The sequence below is a fragment of the Hypanus sabinus genome, chromosome 29 (genome assembly GCF_030144855.1).
Source record: "Hypanus sabinus isolate sHypSab1 chromosome 29, sHypSab1.hap1, whole genome shotgun sequence".
NCBI lineage: Eukaryota > Metazoa > Chordata > Chondrichthyes > Myliobatiformes > Dasyatidae > Hypanus > Hypanus sabinus.
This window is the reverse complement of record NC_082734.1, coordinates 32,627,828-32,651,095: the sequence shown is the minus strand read 5'-3', so window position 1 is coordinate 32,651,095 and position 23,268 is coordinate 32,627,828. Positions and strand designations below refer to the sequence as shown.

The 23,268-nt window shown below is 43.5% G+C and overlaps 1 long non-coding RNA gene across 1 annotated transcript; it reads left to right on the top strand.

The window, feature by feature from the left end:
- Window positions 1-1,760: 1,760 nt before the first annotated feature.
- On the top strand, window positions 1,761-22,399 carry LOC132382819 (uncharacterized). Its single transcript, XR_009508460.1, has 3 exons — window positions 1,761-1,868; window positions 2,197-2,274; window positions 22,221-22,399. It is a non-coding gene; the product is annotated as an uncharacterized LOC132382819 (long non-coding RNA).
- The last annotated feature ends 869 nt before the right edge of the window (window positions 22,400-23,268 follow it).

Here is a 23,268-nt window from a genome sequence, read left to right as displayed (position 1 = left end):
GTACAATTCATAACTATAAATTGTGATAAGAAATGTATGTGTACTTGTGTCATATATAAAGATATAATAAATTAAATAAGTAGTGCAAAAGAGAGCCAAAATTGCAAGGAAGCGTTCATGGGTTCAGTGCCCATTCAGAAACCTGATGGCGGAGGGGAAGAAGCGTCTCTAAGATGTGGAGTGTGTGTCTTCAGATTCCTGTACCTCATCCTTGATGTTACAATGAGAAGAGGGCATGTCCTAGATGATGAGTGTTGCCTTTTTGAGGAATCTTCTTTCTCCTACCTTCTCCCATAACTGTCCCACTCTTTGACTCTGACAAGTTCTCAATTCATATCAGTACATAAACTCAGGTTCCACGTACTCTAACGTGTTGAGAACCTCCTGTGAGGGACTTTAACTAAAGCCTCTGAAAATCCAAATACCCATATCCACTGGATTCCCCTTATCTATTCTACCAGCTACATCCCAATTGAACTTGAGTGGATTAGCCCAACGCAATTTACTGTTCATAAATCTGTACTAATTCTCCTCAATGCTATTATTCTTTTCAAGCTGTTCTGTTATTACATCCTTCATTATAGATTCTAGCATTTTCTTTACTACTGATGTTTTCTCTCTCCCTTTTTCTCATGTGGGAGGGTCATCCACAGGAAGGAATTGCCAATATTTAGAACATGGGTGAAACCGAGAGCATTGTCTCTGAAGCCATCTCCTTTAGAACTCTGGGACATTGCATTTCACTTCTTGGGATTGATCAGATTTTGAATACACCAGCATTTCAGTGCAACATCTTCACCAATACTGGCTTCCTCACTCTTGCCAGGGCTCAATTCCCTAAAAGACAGAGTGTGTCCTCCTCCATGAAGACAGAGACAAAGTAATTTATAGTTCAGGTCCTCACTTCCCACTACAACATCCCATATTCCTCCAGCCCGACGGCATGAACATCAATAACTTCTGTTAATTTCCCCCCCTCCTCTTTCTGTCTTTTCCCATTCACCATTCTCTTTTCTCTTCACATGGCCATCACCTCCCTCTGGTCCTCCTCCTCCTTCCCTTTGTTCCATGGCCCACTCCCTCTCCTATCAGATTCCTTATTATCCAGCCCTTTACCTCTTCTATCAATCCCCTCCCAAATTTCTGTCTTCACCCTCTCCCTTCCCCAGTCACCCATCTTCCATCTCACCTGTCACCTGTCAGCTTTTGTCCTTCCCCTCCTCCAACTTCTTAACCTGGTTTCTCATCCCCTTCACTTCCAGTCCTGATGAAGGCTCTCAGACCAAAGTGCTGACTATTTATTCCTCTCCATGGATGCTGCCTGACCTTTTGAGTTCCTCCAGTATTTTGTGTGTGTTACTCTGGATTTTCCTTGTGTTTATAACCACTCCTTTCCCTCCCTACACAGATGGACACGCCCCAGCACATGACAAAAACTAGCCACCCCTCCATGGACTGTCTACACTCTTGTTGCATTGGAAAACCCGCCAACAATCAAAGACCCCACCCAACCCTAAACCTTCTCTCCCCTCAGGCAGAAGATACAAAAGTATGGAAGCACATCCCACCAGGCTCAGGAACGGCTTCTACTCTGCTCCTTTGTTGAAGAAGATGGACTTCTAACCTCACAACCTACTTCATTGCGGCCTTGCACCTTGCGGTCTGCCTGTGCCGCAAGCTCCCGTAACTGCAACACCGTACCCTGCATTCTGACATTGCCCTTTCTTTGTACAGCCTCCGTGATCTGATGTGATGAAGTGATCAGAATCAGCTTTAATACCAGCAGCTCGTGTCATGGGATTCGTTGTCTTTGTGGCAGCAGTACTATGCTATACATGATAATCGAGAAACAAACACAGTGAACTACAGTAAGTATATAAATGTATATTAAATAGTTAAAGTATATAAGAAGTGCAAAAATATACATTAAAAAGAGTAGTGAGGTAGTGCTCATGGGTTCAATGTCCATTTAAAAATTGGATGGCAGCGGGGAAGAAGCTGTTCCTGAATCACTGAGTGTGTGTCTTCAGGCCCCTGTTGGTAGCAAGGCATGTCCTGGATAGAGGGGTGGGGGGGGGGGGGGTATCCTTAATGACGGATGCTGCATTTCTGAGGTACTGCTGCTTGAATATGTCTTGGATACTATGGAGGCTTGTATCCATGATGGAGCTGACTAATATTACAACTTTTTTGCAGCTTACTTTGATCCTGTACGGCAATTCCCCAGAGATGCAACCAATGAGACTGCTCTCCACAGTGCATCTGCAGAAATTTGTGAGTGTTTTAGGCGACATACCAAATCTCTTCAAACTCCTAATGAAAGATAGACTTCATTATAGCTGCACCGAAATGTCGGGTCTAGGTTACATTCTCAGAGATATTGACACTTAGGAAATTGCTCACCCCTTCCACTTCTGATCCCTCTATAAGGACTGGTCTGTGTCCTTTGTCTTACCTTTTTGAAGTTCACAATTACCTTTTTGGTCTTGCTGACATTGAGTGCCAGGTTGTTGCTGCGACACCACTCAACTAGTGGTATATCTCGCTCCTGTACGCCTTCTCATCACCATCTGAGATTCTGTTAATGACGGTTGTATCATCAGCGAAGCTGTAGTTGACATTTGAGCTGTGCTGAGCCATGCAGTCATGGTGTGGAGAGTAGAGCAGTGGCCGAAGCACACGTCCCTGAGTTGCACCAGTGTTGGTTGTCAGCGTGCATAGACAGCAGGAAAAGTAACATTTTTCACTGTATCTGGGTTCATTCGTTCATTATGTTCCCTGTCGTATGACAGATGATGATCAAAGACGTTTCCACGACCATGATTGTTTTTGGCAAAGTTTGCCATAGAAGTGGTTTGCAATTGCCTTCTTCTGGGCAGTGTCCTTACAAGGCATGTGACCGCAAACCATTCTCAGAGATTGCTTGGTGTTAGTGTTTGCACAGCCACGACTTGTGATATGCATCACCTGGTCCCATGGCTTGTGACCTTGATGGGTGTGCGGGGAGGGGGTTGCTAAGTAGGTGTACCCCTTCTCCAAGTATGACCTGCAGGCTAGCAGAGGGAAGGAACACTTTACACGTCCTTTGGTAACTTCATCCTAGCACCCTAGACATATCTCCACCTGGGTACCTGTGACAATAATAATCCAATTGACCTGTAACGTAAGAGACTTACATTTGCCATTGCCAGTGCTTTGATTTTCACATAACAATTAAAGTTTTGCCAACCTAATTTTATGTCTCAAATAGGACTAATAATATAATAGTAATAATAATAATAATAATAATAATAAAACAGTTCTTGGCCCCTCTTTTGTTGAGTTCTAAAGCTGACAGCTATTCTTGGCAACTTGATAAACTTCTTACTTGGATTTAATATCACCTGTAATTTCTCTTGTCAGCAATGGGTAAGTCACTTTTTCTTTCAGGTTGTTGAGCGCTTTAGAAATATATTTCTCCTGCAATGTATGCATTATTTGTTTAAATGCAAAGCATCATAACTTTTAATGTTTTCTGCAATCAGCGACAGCAACCTCTCCTCTAATACAATCGTGCAATCAGTGGCCACTGTATTAGGTGCACCTGTACACCTGCTCGCTCGTTCATGCAAATATCTAATCAGCCAGTCAGCAGCTCAATGCGTAAAAGCATGCAGACAAGGTCAAAAGGTGCAGTTGCTGTTCAGACCAAACAGCAGAATGGGGGAGAAATGTGATCAAAGTGACTTTGACCGTGGAATGATTGTGGGTGCCAGACAGGGTTGCTTGAGTATTTCAGAAATTGCTGATCTCCTGGGATTTTCACGTACAACAGTCTCTAGAATTTACAGAGAACAGAGCAAAAAACAAAAAAAAACATCCAGTGAGTGGCAATTCTGTGGGTGAAAATGCCTTGATAATGAGAGATGCTGGAAGAAATTTCCAGACTGGTTCAAGCTAGCAGGAAGCTGACAGTAACTCACATATCCATGCATTACAACAGTGGTGTGCAGAAGAGCATCTTTGAATGCACAACACGTTGAACTTGAAGTGGATGGGCTACAGCAGCAGAAGACCATGAACGCACACTCAGTGGTCACTTCATTAGGCACAGGAAAAACCTTTTGTTTAGATGTAAGACCCGAATATCATCATTTTCAAACTTAACGTAAAATTTGACACAATCATCAATCAATCCTTCCTCAGTGCATAAACAAGACCCAAAATAGTCAATTCTCTCTCGGATTCTTCACCATATTTATCTAGGAAAATATTCTATACACAGTCCATGAGTTCACCTTGCTTCTTAAACAATCAATCTGTGGGTTAATATCTCCCATGTTACACAGACCTCTGCTTTTCTGATATATATCACGTTCAGTATTACATTTGGTTTTTGATGGCTTATATTGACAAAAATCTCTGTAATCCAGGGCCACATAACATAGTTTGTCAAGGATACAGAGGTGTCTGGCAGAGTGGGCTGTGAGGAGAAAGTAGAGCTTCCAATGGTTGAGTGAATAAATAAAGATGGGACAAATGAAATACAATTAATAAGATATGAGGTGAATCCCTTCTGTAGAACAAAGAGAAAGACAGATATATGTTTTAAATTTTGAACTATTGAAAGATGTCTGAGGACCTAACCTGGATGCAGCTATAAAGAAGGCAAGACGGTGGCTGTATTTCATTAGGAGTTTGAGGAGATTTGGTTTGTCAACTAAAACACTTGAAAACTTCTACAAATGTACTGTGGAGATGATTTTGACTGGCTGCATCGCCAACTGGTGGTGGGGAGGGGGTGGCTACTGCACAAGACTGAAACAAGTTGTAGAAACTTGTAAAATTAGTCAACTCTATCATGTGTACCAGCCTCATATTATTCAAGGCAAACTTCAAGGAGTGATGGCTTAGCAAGGTGGCGTCCATCATTAAGGATCTCCATCACCCAGAACATGCCCTCTTCACACTGTTACCATCAGGAAGGAGGAACGGAAACCTGAAGGCACACATTCAGCGATTCAGCAACAGCTTCTTCCCCTCTGCCAACGGACTTCTGAATGGACATTGAACAGATGAACACTACCTCACTACTTTTTTACTTCTGCTCTGTTGCACTATTTATTTTAACTTAACTATTTAATGGACATGTATATACTTAATGGAACTCAGTTTTTCTATTTATCATGTATTTCATTGAACTGTTGCGGTAAAGTTAACAAATGTCACATCATTTGCCGGTGATATTAAACCTGATTCTGATTTGGATTCAAAGGCATCTGGCTTTCTGTAGCACTGAGCAAATCAAATCTAACTCGTGCTTTGTAAAGTTACAACATATTGTTCTAACTTACACTCAGGGGCCACGTTATTGGATACAGGAAGTGTCCACGTTATTGGATACAGAACGTGTCCACGTTATTAGGTGCAGGAGGGGTCCACTTCATTGGATCAGGAGGTGTCCACGTCATTGGGTGCAGGAGGTGTCCACGTTATTGGATACAGGAAGTGTCCACATTATTGGATACAGGAAGTGTCCACGTTATTGGATACAGGAGGTGTCCACGTTATTGGATACAGGACGTGTCCACGTTATTGGATACAGGAAGTGTCCACATTATTGGATACAGGAAGTGTCCAGGTTATTGGATACAGGACGTGTCCAGGTTATTGGATACAGGACGTGTCCACGTCATTGAATACAGGAGGTGTCCACGTCATTGGGTGCAGGACGTGTCCACGTCATTGGGTGCAGGAGGTGTCCACGTCATTGGATGCAGGAGGTGTCCATGTTATTAGGTGCAGGAGGTGTCCATGTTATTTGTAGCCCATCCATTTCAATGTTCAATGTGTTGTGCATTCAGAGATGTTGTTCTGCACACCTCTGTTGTAACACGTGGTTATCTGAGTTACTGACATCTTCCTGTCAGCTTGAGCCAGTCCTCTGACCCCCCTCATTAAAAGGGTATTTCCACCCACAGAACAGCTGCTCACTGGATGTTTTTTTTTTGCTTTTCACACCATTCTCTGCAAACTCTGGAGACTGTTGTTCATGAAAACCCAGGATGTCAGCAGTTTCTGAGATATTCAACCCATCTGGCACCAACGATCTTCTGTGGTCAAGGTCACTTAGATCACATTTCTTCCCCATGCTGATGTCTGGTCTGAAAAACAACTGAACCTCTTGACCATGTCTGCATGCTTTAATGCATTGAGTTGCTGCCACATGATTGGCTGATTAGATATTTGCATTAAAGAGCAGGTGTACCTAATAAAGTGGCCACCGAGTGTACATTCCAGTACCTGGATCTATGAAGGCAAATATGCTGAATGTCTTCATCACCACCATACTGACCTATGTATGTTACACTTCCAGGAAACAATGGACTTGTATACCTAGATCTCTCTGTTCATCTACATTCCTTAGTGCTGAACCATTTTATTCCAAATGAAATGGCTCGACTCAGAGCACTGACTGGCCATTTCCCTGGTCAGATGTTGCCTGACCTATTGAGTTCTTTCTCCTTGTGACTGAATTGGCAAGTCTTGTCACATGGTCTAGACACCTGTTAGTCAGGATCCTCTTTCAGTTGACAGAGTTCGTTGTGTGGTGACTGCTATCTTCAGTAACATAGGCACAAAGTGCCGGAGGAGCTCAGCAGGTCAGGCAGCATCTCTGGAGGGGGAGCGACGAGTCGGTATTTTGGGATATGGTCTTTCATCAGGACTGGAATGGAATGGGAAAGAAGTCAAAATCCAGAATCTTATCTTCAACCCTTGCTCATTGAGGGAAACATTGAGATTTTATTCTATGGAAATAAAAATGCCCTTGCGTTAAACTCAATGGATGATAAATATTTTACACAGTCATTGTGATTTTCCTGTCTGGACAGGCAACATATCCTATTTTACTGTATGTGACTGCAGGCTACACAGCTTGGAGATTCTGAGGATAAATATGGTTCCACGCACTTGCTGATCCTCTGTGACCTTTCTCACCTTGTTTTGTGGTGGAGTGAAAAATAATGACCCGAGACATCACAGCTCAACTTGTCCAATTATGTTGGTCAGAGCTTTCAAACGTCAGCAAGCCTGGGGCTTTGAGGAAGCTGACCTGCTTAACCCTGGGGCATCCATTCCAGATCTCAGCAAGAGCTCCTTGGTGTGAACTGTGGATGAGTGGGCAGAGGGTAGAGCACGGAATTGTAGGGAGTCACGATCGGGGAGCTTAAGTAGGTGCTCTAGGCTACTGTTTTCAGCAAGAGCTGCTTTCATCGGGAGGGTTCGTCAAACCAAGGACCCTCCTCCTCCTCCCAAAGGGTTGCTGAGGATCCGACTGCAGTTACCATGAAGAGAAGCTGTGGGCTGCTCCACTGCAAGAAGAGATAATACTGACTGCACATGGTAGGCCTGCAAAGGCGAAAACAGAGTTACATTTATCACATTTCAGCAACGCACTCTGCTAATCCAAGTTAACTTCTGTGGGGCGTGCAGCTGTTCATTTATTTCTGCTATTAAGAAAACCACCCTTTAAAAGATCTTCAGGAGAAGTTAAATCCTTTGAGATGTTCTGACGTCATGGAAGGTGTGATCGTGATTAGATCCGTCTCTTTGAGGCACAACATGCTGGAATCTGAAGAAACAAACAATCTTTAACTCAGTCTCCTGACGAATGAAGGCCAGCACTCCATATGCCTTTTTTTAACCTCCTCATCAACTTGTGCAGCAACTTGAAGAGATTTATGGACATTGTTCTCAAGATCCCTCTGTTCCTCCACACCTCTACGAATCCTACCATTCACCCTGTACTCTGCCTCCAGTTTGACCTTCCAAAGAATATCACTTCATTCTTTTCTGGGTTAAACTCCATCTGCCACTTCTCAGCCCAGCTCGCCTTCCTAACAGTTTTGACATGTGCAGAAGGAGAACAGCTCCCCTGTCACTGAGCTTCAGCCTGGGTGACTGCACAATGCCTGCACACTGTCTCTGTCAACTTATCATCCTAACCCTTTCCTTATCTGTTGTCCATGTGTATATCGCACAAGTGATGCATTTATGCTATGCATCTCAGTTGCAGCTCATACTTGGACCAAATCGGAGAGAGCAGTGCTGAACTCAAGTCCTGATAAATAGACAATAGACAATAGGTGCAGGAGTAGGCCATTCGGCCCTCTGAGCCAGCACCGCCATTCAAAGTGATTAATGCTGATCATCCACAATCAGTACCTCAATCCTGCCTTCTCCCCATACCCCTTGACTCCACTATCTTTAAGAGCTTTATCTAACTATTTCTTGAAAGCATCCAGAGAATTGGCCTCCACTGCCTACTGAGGCAGAGCATTCCATAGATCCACAACTCTCTGGGTGAAAAAGTTTTTCCTCAACTCCGTTCTAGATGGCCTACCCCTTATTCTTAAACTGTGGCCTCTGGTTCTGGACTCCCCCAACATCGGGAACATTTTTCCTGCCTCTAGTGTGTCCAATCCCTTAATAATCTTATATGTTTCAATCAGATCCCCTCTCATCCTTCTAAATTCCAGTGTATACAAGCCCAGTCGCTCCAATCTTTCAACATATGACAGTCCCGCCATCCTGGGAATTAACCTTTAGAACCTACGCTGCACTCCCTCAATAGCAAGAATGTCCTTCCTCAAATTTGGAGACCAAAACTGCACACAATACTCCAGGTGTGGGCTCACCAGGGCCCTGTACAACTGCAGAAGGACCTCTTTGCTCCTATACTCAACTCCCCTTGTTATGAAGGCCAACATGTCATTAGCTTTCTTCACTGCCTGCTGTACCTGCATGCTTACTTTCAGTGACTGATGAAGGATCTCAGCTTAAAGTATCAGCTATCTAGCCCTTTCTATAGATACTGCCTGACCTGCTGAGTTCCTCCAGCATTTTGATTGTGTGGTTCTGGATTTCCAGCACCTGCTGAATCTCTTATGTCATACTTGGACCATGTGTTGTCCAGCCTGATCTTGTCCAGAGACAAAGATGCACTACCGCCGCTGTGGCGTAGCGGTTAATGTAACGCTATAACAACTTTGGGTGTTGGAGTTCAGAGCTCAATTCTAATGCCACCTGTAAGGAGTTTGTATGCTCTCCCCAAGACCATGTGGGTGCTTGAGTTCCCTCCCACATTCCAAAGACATATTGGTTAGTAGGTGAATAGGTCTTTGTAAATTATACTTTGCGGCTCAAAGGGCAGAAGGGCCCACGCTGTATCTATAAATTGGGCTGGTCAGCGGTGTAGTGGCATCAACACTGGACTTGGAGGTGGATGGTCCTGAGTTCGAATCTGGCCAAGTCCATCCTGGGCAGCAGACAGTAACTACGTGGAAGAAAAGCCTGACAGTCTACTTCTGTATCTTGCCAGAAAAACCCTATGGACAACTACACTATCCTATGGACAACTACACGACCCTACGGACAACTACACTATCCATAGGTCGATGATAGTGTATGAGTCATGAGTCGATGATGACACTCAGCAGCTCTCAACAGCAAATGGAAGGGCTGATGGTTGGCCTGGTGTGCTAGGCCGGAAGGTACTATTCTGTGCTGTTTTGCTAAATAAAATAAAAAGTGCTGTATATATTGAGCAATAAAACAAGAGAGAGGAAGTGGGAAGGAAAGAGGAAGGGTGTTAGGAAGGAAGGCAGGGAGCAGAATGAGAATAGAGGGCACCCCAGTAGCAATGTTATTACTGCTCGGGGCATCAGAGTTTGGAGTTCAATCCCACCATCCTCGGTAAGGAGTCTGTACACCCTACTCTTGAAATGCATTGGTTTTCTACTGTTTTATTCCAGCTCCTCCCACAGTCCTGAGTCGTACCAGTTAGTAGGTTAAATGGTCATTGTAAGTTGTCCTGTGGTTAAGGTAGGGTTAAATCAGGAGTTGGCGGTGGCGCATCTCAAAGGGCCAGAAAGGCCTATTCTGCACTGGATCCCCATTAATAAATAAATAAATGTGTAAATTCTCTCAGTGGTTCTGGACTATTCCGCATTGGATCCCCATAAATAAATGTGTAGATTCTCTCAGTGGTTCTGGACTATTCCGCATTGGATCCCCATAAATAAATAAATAAATGTGTAGATTCTCTCAGTGGCTCTGGACTATTCCGCACTGGATCCCCATAAATAAATGTGTAGATTCTCTCAGCGGTTCTGGACTATTCCGCACTGGACCCCCATAAATAAATGTGTAGATTCTCTCAGCGGTTCTGGACTTTTCCGCACTGGATCCCCATAAATAAATAAATAAATAAAGGTGTAAATTCTCTCTGCGGTTCTGGACTATTCCGCACTGGATCCCCAATAAATAAATAAATAAATAGGTGTGTAGATTCTCTCAGCGGTTCTGGACTATTCCGCACTGCATCCCCATAAATAAATAAATGTGTAAATTCTCTCAGTGGTTCTGGACTATTCCGCACTGGATCCCCATAAATAAATAAATAAATGTGTAAATTCTCTCAGCGGCTCTGGACTATTCCTCACTGGATCCCCATAAATAAATAAATAAATGTATAACTCCTCTCAGCGGTTCTGGACTTCAGCGTTTAAAAATTGAAAAAAAGGGTTTTTTTCCCTCTCGTCCGACCCACTTAAAATTCCCAAATTGATCAGCAAGCACTCTCTCTGTAAGAGCATTCTAAGTAACGGCTCGGTTCATCTGGTTTGACATGCTGCTGTTCAATACCCGAGCCAGGGGTTGAAAGGTCAGAGACAAGGGACAAGCAGCGATCTTGAGTTAACCATATAACCATATAACAATTACAGCATGGAAACAGGCCATCTCAGAACTTCTAGTCCGTGCCGAACGCTTACTCTCACCTAGTCCCACCTACCTGCACTCAGCCCATAACCCTCCATTCCTTTCCTGTCCATATACCTACCCAATTTTTTTTTTAAATGACAAGATCGAACCTGCCTCTACCACTTCTACTGGAAGCTCGCTCCACACAGCTACCACCCTCTGAGTAAAGAAGCTCCCCCTCGTGTTACCCCTAAACTTTTGCCCCTTATGGAACAATAAGTTCAGTTGTTTAAATTAACTCTTCGATCTCCCTAACTCATCTCGTTAGAAAACACATCAGAGTGCTTTTTAATTAATTCAATGAAAATGGGGATCAGGAGAAATGTCTGTTCCCTGCCCCCCCCCCCCCCCACCTTCTCTCCTGCATATCATTTGTCATTGTCCAGTTAACCAGAGATTATACCTCAGCCCCTTTACACAGGTTATCAAGGCTCACATCGATTCAGTGTACTTCTGTCACTCTTTGGATGAGGCGTCAAGCCTGTTCCACAAGTTATTATACACTCAGTGGCCACTTCATTCTGTACCTAATAAAGTGGCCACTGAGTGAATGTTCCTGATCTTCTGCTGCTGTAGCCCATCCACGTCTAGAACACACTTGTTGTGTGTTCAGAGATGCTCTTCTGCACACCACTGTTGTAATGTCTGGTTTTTTGAGTCGCTGTCACCTTCCTGTCAGTTTAAACCAGTCTGGCCATTCTCCTCTGATCTCTCACATTAACAAGGCATTTTTACCCACAGAAATGCCATCCACTGTTTGTTTTTGTTTTTCACACCATTCTCTGTAAACTGTTGTGTGTCAAAATCCAAAGAGATCAGCAATCTCTGAGATACTCAAGCCACCCCACCTGGCACCAACAATCATTTCATTGTCAAAGTCATTTCATCACATTTCTTCCCCATTCTAGTATTTGGTCTGAACAGCAACTGAACCTCTTGATCATGTTTGCATACTTTTATGTATTGAGTTGCTATCCGATAATTGGCTGATTAAATATTTGCATGAACCAGCAGATGTACAGGTGGCCACTGAGTGCCCGTCCACAATCTAGATCTTACTCAAACTGATCATATAGACCAGAGTTTCTTAACTGGGGTTCCATGAGAAGTCTGCAGGGGTCTGTGAGAGATTGCTATTTAAAAAAAACCAAAAAAAATTTATTGAATTTCATAGGATGCATGATGCTGGCACACACAGTGACGGAGCAGCCCCGTTAGCAACCTTCTTAGAGGTCTCTCAGTCCATATGGCCGTACGCAGTAGGACTGAGTTTCTTCTCAGTTTTTATGCAATATAATTGATAATTGATGAGTGATGAGTGCTGTTTTACACAATGGGGAGGATGGTAGGGTGATAATTGGTGAGTGTTGTATTACACGATGGGGAGGACGGTGTGGTGATAATTGGTGAGTGCTATATTACACGATGGGGAGGACGGTGGGGTGATAATTGGTGAGTGCTGTATTACACAATGGGGAGGATGGTAGGGTGATAATTGGTGAGTGATGTATTACACAATGGGGAGGATGGTAGGGTGATAATTGGTGAGTGCTGTATTACACGATGGGGAGGATGGTGGGGTGATAATTGGTGAGTGATGTATTACACGATGGGGAGGACGGTGGGGTGATAATTGGTGAGTGATGTATTACACGATGGGGAGGACGGTAGGGTGATAATTGGTGAGTGCTGTATTACACAATGGGGAGGACAGTGGGGTGATAATTGGTGAGTGCTGTATTACACGATGGGGAGGACGGTGGGGTGATAATTGGTGAGTGCTGTATTACACGGTGGGGAGGACGGTGGGGTGATAATTGGTGAGTGCTGTATTACACGATGGGGAGGATGGTGGGGTGATAATTGGTGAGTGCTGTATTACACGATGGGGAGGACGGTGGGGTGATAATTGGTGAGTGATGTATTACATGATAGGGAGGACGGTAGGGTGATAATTGGTGAGTGCTGTATTACACGATGGGGAGGACGGTGGGGTGATAATTGGTGAGTGCTGTATTACATGGAGGGGAGGATGGTAGGCTGATAAGGAGTGTGAAGTATGTTTTCCAAGCATTGAATTGACTTGCTCAACTTGGCTGTGATATCAGCTTCTTCCTTTCAAGGACGGTAGGGTGATAATTGGTGAGTGCTGTATTACACGATGGGGAGGACGGTGGGGTGATAATTGGTGAGTGCTGTATTACACAATGGGGAGGACGGTGGGGTGATAATTGGTGAGTGCTGTATTACACAATGGGGAGGACGGTGGGGTGATAATTGGTGAGTGATGTATTACACAATGGGGAGGACGGTGGGGTGATAATTGGTGAGTGCTGTATTACAGGATGGGGAGGACGGTGGGGTGATAATTGGTGAGTGATGTATTACACGGTGGGGAGGACGGTGGGGTGATAATTGGTGAGTGCTGTATTACAGGATGGGGAGGACAGTGGGGTGATAATTGGTGAGTGCTGTATTACATGGAGGGGAGGATGGTAGGCTGATAAGGAGTGTGAAGTATGTTTTCCAAGCATTGAATTGACTTGCTCAACTTGGCTGTGATATCAGCTTCTTCCTTTCAAGGACGGTAGGGTGATAATTGGTGAGTGCTGTATTACACGATGGGGAGGACGGTGGGGTGATAATTGGTGAGTGCTGTATTACACAATGGGGAGGACGGTGGGGTGATAATTGGTGAGTGCTGTATTACACAATGGGGAGGACGGTGGGGTGATAATTGGTGAGTGATGTATTACACAATGGGGAGGACGGTGGGGTGATAATTGGTGAGTGCTGTATTACACGATGGGGAGGACGGTGGGGTGATAATTGGTGAGTGATGTATTACACAATGGGGAGGACGGTGGGGTGATAATTGGTGAGTGATGTATTACATGATGGGGAGGCCAGTAGGGTGATAATTGGTGAGTGCTGTATTACACAATGGGGAGGACGGTGGGGTGATAATTGGTGAGTGATGTATTACATGATGGGGAGGCCAGTAGGGTGATAATTGGTGAGTGCTGTATTACACAATGGGGAGGACGGTGGGGTGATAATTGGTGAGTGCTGTATTACACAATGGGGAGGACGGTGGGGTGATAATTGGTGAGTGCTGTATTACACGATGGGGAGGACGGTGGGGTGATAATTGGTGAGTGATGTATTACACGGAGGGGAGGCCAGTAGGGTGATAATTGGTGAGTGCTGTATTACATGGAGGGGAGGATGGTAGGCTGATGAGGAGTGTGAATTGTGTTTTCCAACCATTGAATTGACTTGCTCAACTTGGCTGTGATATCAGCTTCTTCCTCTCGAATTGCTTCCCCCAACTGTTCCTTACAAGACGCCGACTGACATGGGAGTAAACAAAGTTGTAGAACATTGGAGGGAAATTTTCATTCTAAAGATGGACCAGTGCAGTGATTTTTGAGGAGGAGGTGTGAGATGGAAGAGGAGGATTCTAGGTCTAGGCATACGAATATTCGGGTAAGTTTAACGATGAAGAATTACAAACCTCTGAGTCATTTCACTGCACTAGTGCAACAATGGACACAGAAGAAGATTGTCTTTCGAAAGAAAACTACTTATCAATGGGTTTTACAAGGACTGGTGATCCAAGTTGTCCTATTCCATTGTGCCTAGTCTGTGGAAAGCAACTTACAGATGTAGCAAGGGCTCCAGTAACATTGAAATGACACAACTACAAATCACAGCAATGTGACGTGTAAAAGTGCTGATTATTTTCAATGACCGTTGGAAACTCAAAACAAACAGATTAAAGCTTTTGAAAATGAAGTCACAGTCAGTAAAAAGTCTCAGGAAGCAAGTTATTAAGCAGCTTTAAGATCACTTCACTGGAGAATGTTTAATAAACTGTGAAATCCTAGACAAAGAGTACACCAATCTCCTGCTACATTCAGAAATCCGGCGGCTTAGCAGTGGGAGAGTTGTCATACGGGTGTTTGAGCTGAAAGGTGAATTGCCAGAGTACTTCCAAGAAAATAGTAGTCTAGATTTTGATGTGATTTGAAGATGAAGAATGGCTGAAGAAACTAGCCTACTTAACAGATATTTATCTTCATATGATCCAGTTCAACAAGTCTCTGCAAGGCCCTGGAGAAAACGTTTTGACTTCAAGTGACAAGATTCTTGGATTTAAAATGAAACTGTATCTTTGGAAAAGTCATGTTGGAAAAGAAAATTCTGAAATGTTTCCACTTCTGCTTGGGCTTGAGAGTGAGGAAGGATATCAGAAAGCCTCAAGTATTATTGAAACCACTTGGAAGAACTGCAGAACAAAAATGAAAAGTATTTTTCCTCCCTTTCAACTCAAGTGTATGACTGTGTGAGGGACGCTTTCTCTGAAACCTCTGCTCAGCATGAGAACTTGACCTTGAGAGAATAGGAAGAACTTTGTGGACTGTACTCTGATCATACACTCAAGATGAGATTTACTGACCTGCCCCTGGACAAGTTCAGGATATCTGTGAAAGAAGAGTATCCTGCCATTCACAAGGAAGCAATAAACATTTTGCTTCAGTTTTCAACTTCTTACTTATGTGAGCAAGCTTTTTCTTGTTTAGCAAGCATCGAGAACAAGGATAGAAAACATCTCATTTCAGATGAAGATGAAATCCTTGTGTGCTTATATTAAGTTCAACTTAGAATTGAGAAATTTATTAAGTTTGCCTTATGAGTTTTAAAAATTTATGAATGGGAATGAAAGAGATTAATTTCAAGAAAGGTAAGCTAAGCTTAACTGTGTTTCTTTTTCCCAAGAAAAGTTGGCTAAAATTCATTCTCTACTCAAAAGAGCATTGACAATTATTTTTGGATTATTACATCTACAACTTACTGATCACACTAATGTACCATGAGTTCTAGATATAATAATTCTTACGCAGGGCCTCCTTGACACTTGAAAATTATTCCAAGGGTTCACCCAGGGCAAAAAGGTAGAGAAAGGCTGATGTAGACCAATAGGTATAGTGGTTAGCGTAACCCTATTACAGCATCAGTTACCCTGGTTCAATTCCCGGCACTGTCTGTATGTGCTCCTCATGTCTGGCTGGGTTTCTGCCGAGTGCTCTGGTTTCCTCCAACATTCCAAAGATGTATGGGTTATTATGTTAATTGGCCATTTGGGTGTAATTGGGCAGCACTGACCTGTTAGGCTGGAAGGGCTCGTTACAATGCTATATGTCTAAATCAATAAGTAAATACTAAACAAAAACTGTGAACTTATTCCATGTGTGCAGATTAGAGAGCCCTGTTTAGCTAGTAATGTTGCATCCATCCTTTGACTGAAGGTTTATGTAACTAGTAACTGTTGCCCTCAGCCCTCTACAGCAAAGTTGAGACTCTGTTCAGGAAAGGCAGCAACCACGACAAGAGCAACTCTATCCCAAAGCCGCACAGGAAGGTTATTCCAAGGCTCTGGGGCAGACACCCAGTGGCCATTGAGTGTATGTTCATAGCCTTCTGCTGCTGTAGCCTATCTGCTTCAATGTTTTGTACATTCAGAGATGCTCTTCTGCGCACCACTGTTGTAATGTGTGGTTATTTGAGTTACTGTCACCTTCCTGTCAGTTTGATCCTGTATGGCCACTCTACTCTGTCCTCTCTCATTCACAAGGCAGCTTCACCCACAAAGCTCACTGGATGCATTTTTTTCTTATTTCTTGCACCATTCTCTGTAAACTCTAGAGACTGTTGTGTGTGAAAATCCCAGGAGAGCAGCAGTTTCTGAGATACTCAAACCACCCCATCTGGCACCAACAATCACTCCACAGTCACTTAGATCACATTTCTTCCCCATTCTGATGTTTAGTCTGAACCCCAGCTGAACCTCTTGACCAGGTCTGCGTGCTTTTACGCATTGAGTTGCTGAAGCATGATTGGCTGATTAGATATTTGCATTACTGAGCAGGTGTACAGGTGTACCTAATAAAGTGCCACTGAGTGTGGAGCAGAACAGCACAGTAAAGACCCCTCGGCCCACAATGTTGTGCCAACTTTTTAACCTACTCCAAGATAAATCAGATACCCACTCCTAAACTGCCAATAACCCTCTACATTCAATTGTGAACATAGAACAGAACAGAAAAGTGCCCAGAACTGAAATGGCTTGCATGAGAGGGCACAGTTTTAAGGATTCCTTAGAAGCAGAAACAGAGGAGACGTCAGGGGTAAGTTTTTACGCGAGTGTGTAGAATGGGCTGCCGACGACGGTGGTGGAAGCAGATACAGTAGAGTCTTTTAAAAGACTCCTGGACAGGTACATGGAGCTTAGAAAAATAGAGGGTTATGGGTAACCTTTGGTAATTTCTAAGGTAAGGACATGTTCGGCACAGCATTTTGGGCTGATAGGCCTGTATTGTATTGTAGGTTTTCTTTGTTTCTGTATTTACTGGTCCTTTGGCTAATGATTTTGTGTTAATCTATATAAACCTATTCCGTCTCGACTAACCCTTCCTTCTTACACAGCCCATAACCCTCTAGTTTCCTTTCAGCATGTGCCTGTATAAAAGTCTTCTAAATGTTCCTAATATTTCAACCTCAACTACCACCCCTGCCAGTGCATTCTAAGCATTTACCACTCCCTGTGCTTCTGCTTCTAACTCCTCACCTAATCTGGCAGGCACTTCCCAGTCTCCACCCAACCAGCAGGAGTTATCGCCACTCATTTCCAACTCGTCACCTGCAGCCTACTTAGACCCAGTTTTTAACAAGAACCCTTGTTCACTCACACAAGTCAGCCAGCCTCTTCCACTTGCTCCTAGCCTTGTGTTATCTGGTTGCCTTGTCATGTTTGGTATCCATTCTCCCTTGTTTTGTGGCCCCTCGTGGCCTGTTGTTACTTTGCAGTTCATTATTAAAGTTGTCGCTCACCGCTAAACCATCTCCGCTGCTTTGTGTCAAGCCTCCTCTACGCTTCATGACACATGATAGCGCAGAAGCTAGTGTAACAGTATTACAACGCCAGCTGCTCCAGTTCAATTCCCGATGCTGACTGGGAGGAGTTTGTACATTCTCCCTGTGACTGAGTGGCTTTCTTCCAGGTGCTCTGGTTTCCTCCCACAGTCCAAAGACATACGGGATGCAGGTTAATTGGGTGGCACGAGCTAGTTAGACTGAAAGGGTCTGTTATTTATCTCTAAGTAAATAGATAAATAAATATTTCCGCATCTGCAGTCTCATCTGAAGCATTAACCAGATCCTCCCAGAACATTTTGTCACTTTCTGGGGGGGATTAGGTAGAACATAGAACATTACAGCAGATACAGACCCTGTGGCCCACAGTGTTGCCAAACTTTTAACTTACTCTGGGATCAACTAACTCTTCCCTCCTACATAGCCATCTAGTAAAGAATTTCTTAAGTGCCCCAAATTTACCAGCCTCTACCACCACCCCTGGCATACACCCACCACTCTCGGTGTTAAAAAAAAACCATGCCTCTGATTCCCTCGTTAATTTGCTCCAATCACCTTAAAGTGAGGGTGCCTTGTATTAGCTATTTCTGCCCCAGGTAAAGCCTCTGGCTTTCGACTCGATCCATGCCCCTATCAGCTTGCAGTCTGATGGCAGGTAGGCTGGTGCTAGTGATGCATTGGGCAGTTTTAACAACCCATTGTGGAGACCAAGATGAAAAGGAGAAAGAAATCTATGAATTAGAAAAAGAAATGAATAGTCCAAAATAAGGGAATAATGAGGTAGGAGAGGGGAAGAAACTGTTCCTAAATCACTGTGTGTGGGTCTTCGGGCTTCTGCATCGGTAGAAATGAGAAGAGGGCATTTCCTGAGAGGTGTAGGTCCTTAGTGATGGATGCCCTTCCTTGAGGGGTACCTTCTCTTGAAGACGTCCTCGATGGTGAGGTGGGCTGTGGACGTGATGGAGCTGGCTGAGTTTACAACTCTCTACAGTCTCGTGCAATCCTGGGCATTGGAGCCTCCACACAAAACTGTGGTGCAGCACGTAAGAATGCTCTCCACTGTTGCTCTGTAGAAATTTGCAAGAGTCTTTGGTCCGTATCCCTCCATTCTTTATGTACTCACGTGCCTTTCCAAAGGTCTCCTAAACACCTCCATTGTACTTAGAACATAGAGAAACAAGACTGGCCCCTCGGTCCACAATGTTGTTCAAAACCAATTAAATTAGTAATCAACTGGCTAGCTCAATGTCCACATCCCTTGATTTTCCTCACACGCATGTGCTTATCTACACATCTCTTAAAAGTCCCTGATGTTTCTGCCTCTCCCATCACCCTAGACAGTACATTCCAGGTGCCCCCCACACACTCACTGTAAAGCCCTTGGACCTCACAAATTCTTACCCCCTCTCACCTTAAATACATGCCCTCTGGTATTAGACATTTCAATCCCAGGAAAAAAAGATACCAGCTGTCTACTCTATGTATCCCTCTTATAATCTCATAAACCTCTATCAGATCTCCTCTCAGCCTCTGGTAATACATTCCAGATACCAAACACTCTCAGTTAACTTGCATATCTCCATTGAAATTACTCCTCCATGGAGTTGGGAGAGTGTGGTAGAAGACCAGAGGAACATTAAAGCCAGCATCGACTCGTTGGGCTGAACGGTGGCTGTTTCCTCTCTGAACCTAATAAGTGACCTGGTGACGTGTAATTCTGAGTCAATACTTGGAAGTCCTGGTGAGATGTGGAACCTGGAGCTTGCTGTTAAAACTGCCGATGAGAGGGTCCTTAGTCAATTGCTTTGATAAATTACAGCCAACTGCTTTGCGGTGCTTGTAATTATGCCAGCTGAAATTATTTTTGAACGAGATTTATATTTCATGTTGTAAATTAAAGTCTTCAGTGTATGAGAAATTGGAGAGTGATCTTTACAAGTTGTAAATCAGTCAATGTGGGCTTTAGATTTGGGGTCCAATTTTTGCAGCTGGATGTCTATGTTGTGGAGCAAGGCACTGAGGATGAAAGGGCAACGGGAAGGTGAGAAGGCCAGACCGGAAACGATGTATGTACATGTTTACTCACACGCAGACACACACACATACACTCTCTCACACATACTCTATTACACACACACACACACACACACACACACACACACACACACACACACACACACTCACACTCACACTCACACTCACACTCACACACACACACACACACACACACACACACACACACACACACACACACACACACACACACACACACACACACACACACACACACACACACACACAATAAATAAACTGTCCCGATGAAGGGTCTCAACCCAAAACGGCAATTCTTTTAATCCATTGATACTGCCTGACCTGCTGAATTTCTTCAGCATTTTGTGTGTGTTGCTCTGGATTCCCGGCGTCTGCAGAATCTCTTGTGTTTATAACCAGAGTTCAGATTTATGCCTCCAACTCCATACCTCAGCTGTTGCTGGAAATTTTCTATTAATATTTCAGTCTTAACTCATTGCCGTCTGATGATTGAGAAGGGAAAGTTACAGAGTGAAATAAATGCAGTCTCAGCTCAATTCGATTAGAGATATTTTGGAAAATGCAAGTTGTTATTATGCTAATGTGATGGAAAATATTATAGGGATCACTCAGTATAAAATATTTCTTGAAATAAGAGTGCTGAAGAAGGTTTTAAACCAGGATGGAATTAGTAATATTGTTCCAGAGAACAGGCCATCAATACTTAGTTAGCATAGCCAACAGGGATTTGTACTGGATCTATCAAGTGTGATCAATGTAAATATATGAACCTTGCTTAATGATTTAAATAATTTAATCTTTCCATACCCAATTATTCTGCTAGTTTTCTGTACCTTATTCCTAATAGTTACCCATCCCTCAGTCAGTGAAGGGCAGAGACGTGAAGTGCAGATGCTCAGGTGGGGTATAAGCAGAAAGGAAAAATGTGTGTTGGGTTCACAGATGAAGCTAATTCTCAGGGATTGTTAGGGAATGGTGAAGGATCCTTAATCCTTAGAGTGTGTGTATGTGTGCATGTGTGTCTGAGTGAGTGAGAGAGTGTGTGTGTCTGAGTGTGAGTGTGTGTGTGTAAGTGTGTATGAGTGTGAGTGTGTGTGTGGTTGTGTGTGCATCTGACTGTGTGTCTGAGTGTGTGCGTGAGAGTGTATGTGTGTCTGTGTGTCTTTGTGTGTGTGTCTGAGTGTGAGTGTGTGAGTGTGTGTGTAAGTGTGTATGAGTGTGTGTGTGGTTGTGTGTGCATCTGACTGTGTGTGTCTCAGTGTGTGCGTGAGAGTGTATGTGTGTCTGTGTGTCTGTGTGTGTGTCTGAGTGTGAGTGTGTGAGTGTGTGTGTAAGTGTGTATGAGTGTGTGTGTGGTTGTGTGTGCATCTGACTGTGTGTGTCTCAGTGTGTGCGTGAGAGTGTATGTGTGTCTGTGTGTCTTTGTGTGTGTGTCTGTGTGTGAGTGTGTGTGTAAGTGTGTATGAGTGTGTGTGCATCTGACTGTGTGTGTCTGAGTGTGTGCGTGAGAGTGTATGTGTGTCTGTGTGTCTTAGTGTGTGTATCTGAGTGTGAGTGTGTGAGTGAGTGTGGGTGTGTGTGTGGGTGTGGTGTGTGTATGATTTTGTAAGTGTGTGTGAGAGAGAGAGAATGAGAGAGAGAGTGAGGAGCTCTACCCTCTCAGTGCCCTGGATTCGGCAAATATTGAAACAGACTTAAAACGGTATTAAATCAGATTTCAGAAGAGCAGCTGACTGGGAGCTGTCTAATTTTAAGGAGTTTAAGATGGTTCCCTCCTCTGTCCAGAAGCAGTTTGTGTATCTTCCCTATGACCAGTGGGTTTCCTTTCGGTCCTCTGCTTTGTGTGGGTTGGTAGGTTAATTGGTCAGCTGGGTGTATTTTGACCAGAAGGTCCCGTTACCACGCAGTATCTCAAAATAATGATTAAAAGTTTAAAAAAAGTCAAAGTCAAGTGCACAAGTCCGCGTGTGCAGAGACTCAGTAGAAAAGTTACTTGCAGCAGCACCACAGGCACATCGCATCATGAGTAGCATAACTTAACATAAATTATACACATTCTTTGCAAGAAAGAATATAATTAGAACAAAACAAAGTTGAAGTTCATTTTATGTAGGTGATTGAACCTGTTACACTGCTGTTATACTGTAATGATTAGGGTCCCAGGCTGAAATCTCAATAATTTATTAAGTTCACAGTAAATTTTATTTTCAGTGTCACCATATACAACTCAGAGATTCATCTTCTGTGGCATGCTCGATAAATCCACAAAATAATAACCATAACAGAATCAATGAAAGACGGAGCAACCTGGGCATTCAACCAGAGTGCAAAAGACAACAAACTGTGCAAATACAAATGTAAGTAAACAACAGTAATAATAACCCTCCGGGGGTACTGCCTGACCTGCCAATTTTGTCCCTGTCCCTCAGGATTTGCACCATTTGTGGAATCCCTTGTGCTGGTTGGTTCAAGAACCGAATGTTTGAAGGGAAGTGCCAGTCCTTGAACCTGGTGGTGGGGGACATCGGGTGCCTGATGGTAGCTGCAAGAAGATGTCATGACCCAGATGGTAGGGATCTTTGATGATATTGTTGCCTACTTGAGATAGCAACTCATGCAGATATTACTGATGTATCTCTGAGGTACTGGCAGAGTTCAATTCTCTCCGCAATTCCTTCCATTACTGTGATTCAGACTGTGTCTCCAGTCAATAATAATTTTAGAATTGAAAGCCAATGAAATAAATATAATAAACTAACTGGAAGATGTTAAGAAAGTCAGAACTGCAACAATAAAATGATGGTTTCAGATGACAAAGTCAGTTTTCTCTGTTTCTTATTTTGAGGATGGCATTTTGTATCACTGATTCATTCTCATATCCATAGAATTTAGCGATTGAAGAGACATATATGCTCTGCAGCCAATTTATTAGGTACACCTGTACGCCTGCTTGTTAATGCAAATATCTAATTAGCCAATCATGTGGCAGCAACTCAATGCATAAAAGCATGAAGACACGGTCAAGAGGTTCAGTTGTTGTTCAGACTAAAGATCTCAATGGGGAAGAAATGTGATCTAAGTGACTTTGACTGTAGAATGATTGATGGTGCCAGATGGGGTGGTTTGAGTATCTCAGAAACTTCTGTTTTCATGCATAGTAGTCTCTAGAGTTCACAGAGAGTGGTGCGAAAAACAAAAAAAATAATCAAGTGGGGTGGCAGATCTGTGGGCGAAAATGCCTTGTTAATGAGAGAGGTCAGAGGAAAATGGTCAGACTGGTTCAAGCTGACAGTAATTCAAATAACCATGCATTACAACAGTGGCGTGCAGAAGAGCATCTCTGAATGCACAACACATTGAATGTTGAAGTGAATATTATAACTTAGAAGGGAGAGCTCTGAAACCTTCACACCCAGTGTTGGCTGACTTGGTTCATAATTTTACTCTCCTTTCTGGGCAATGTTGTAATCATCTTTC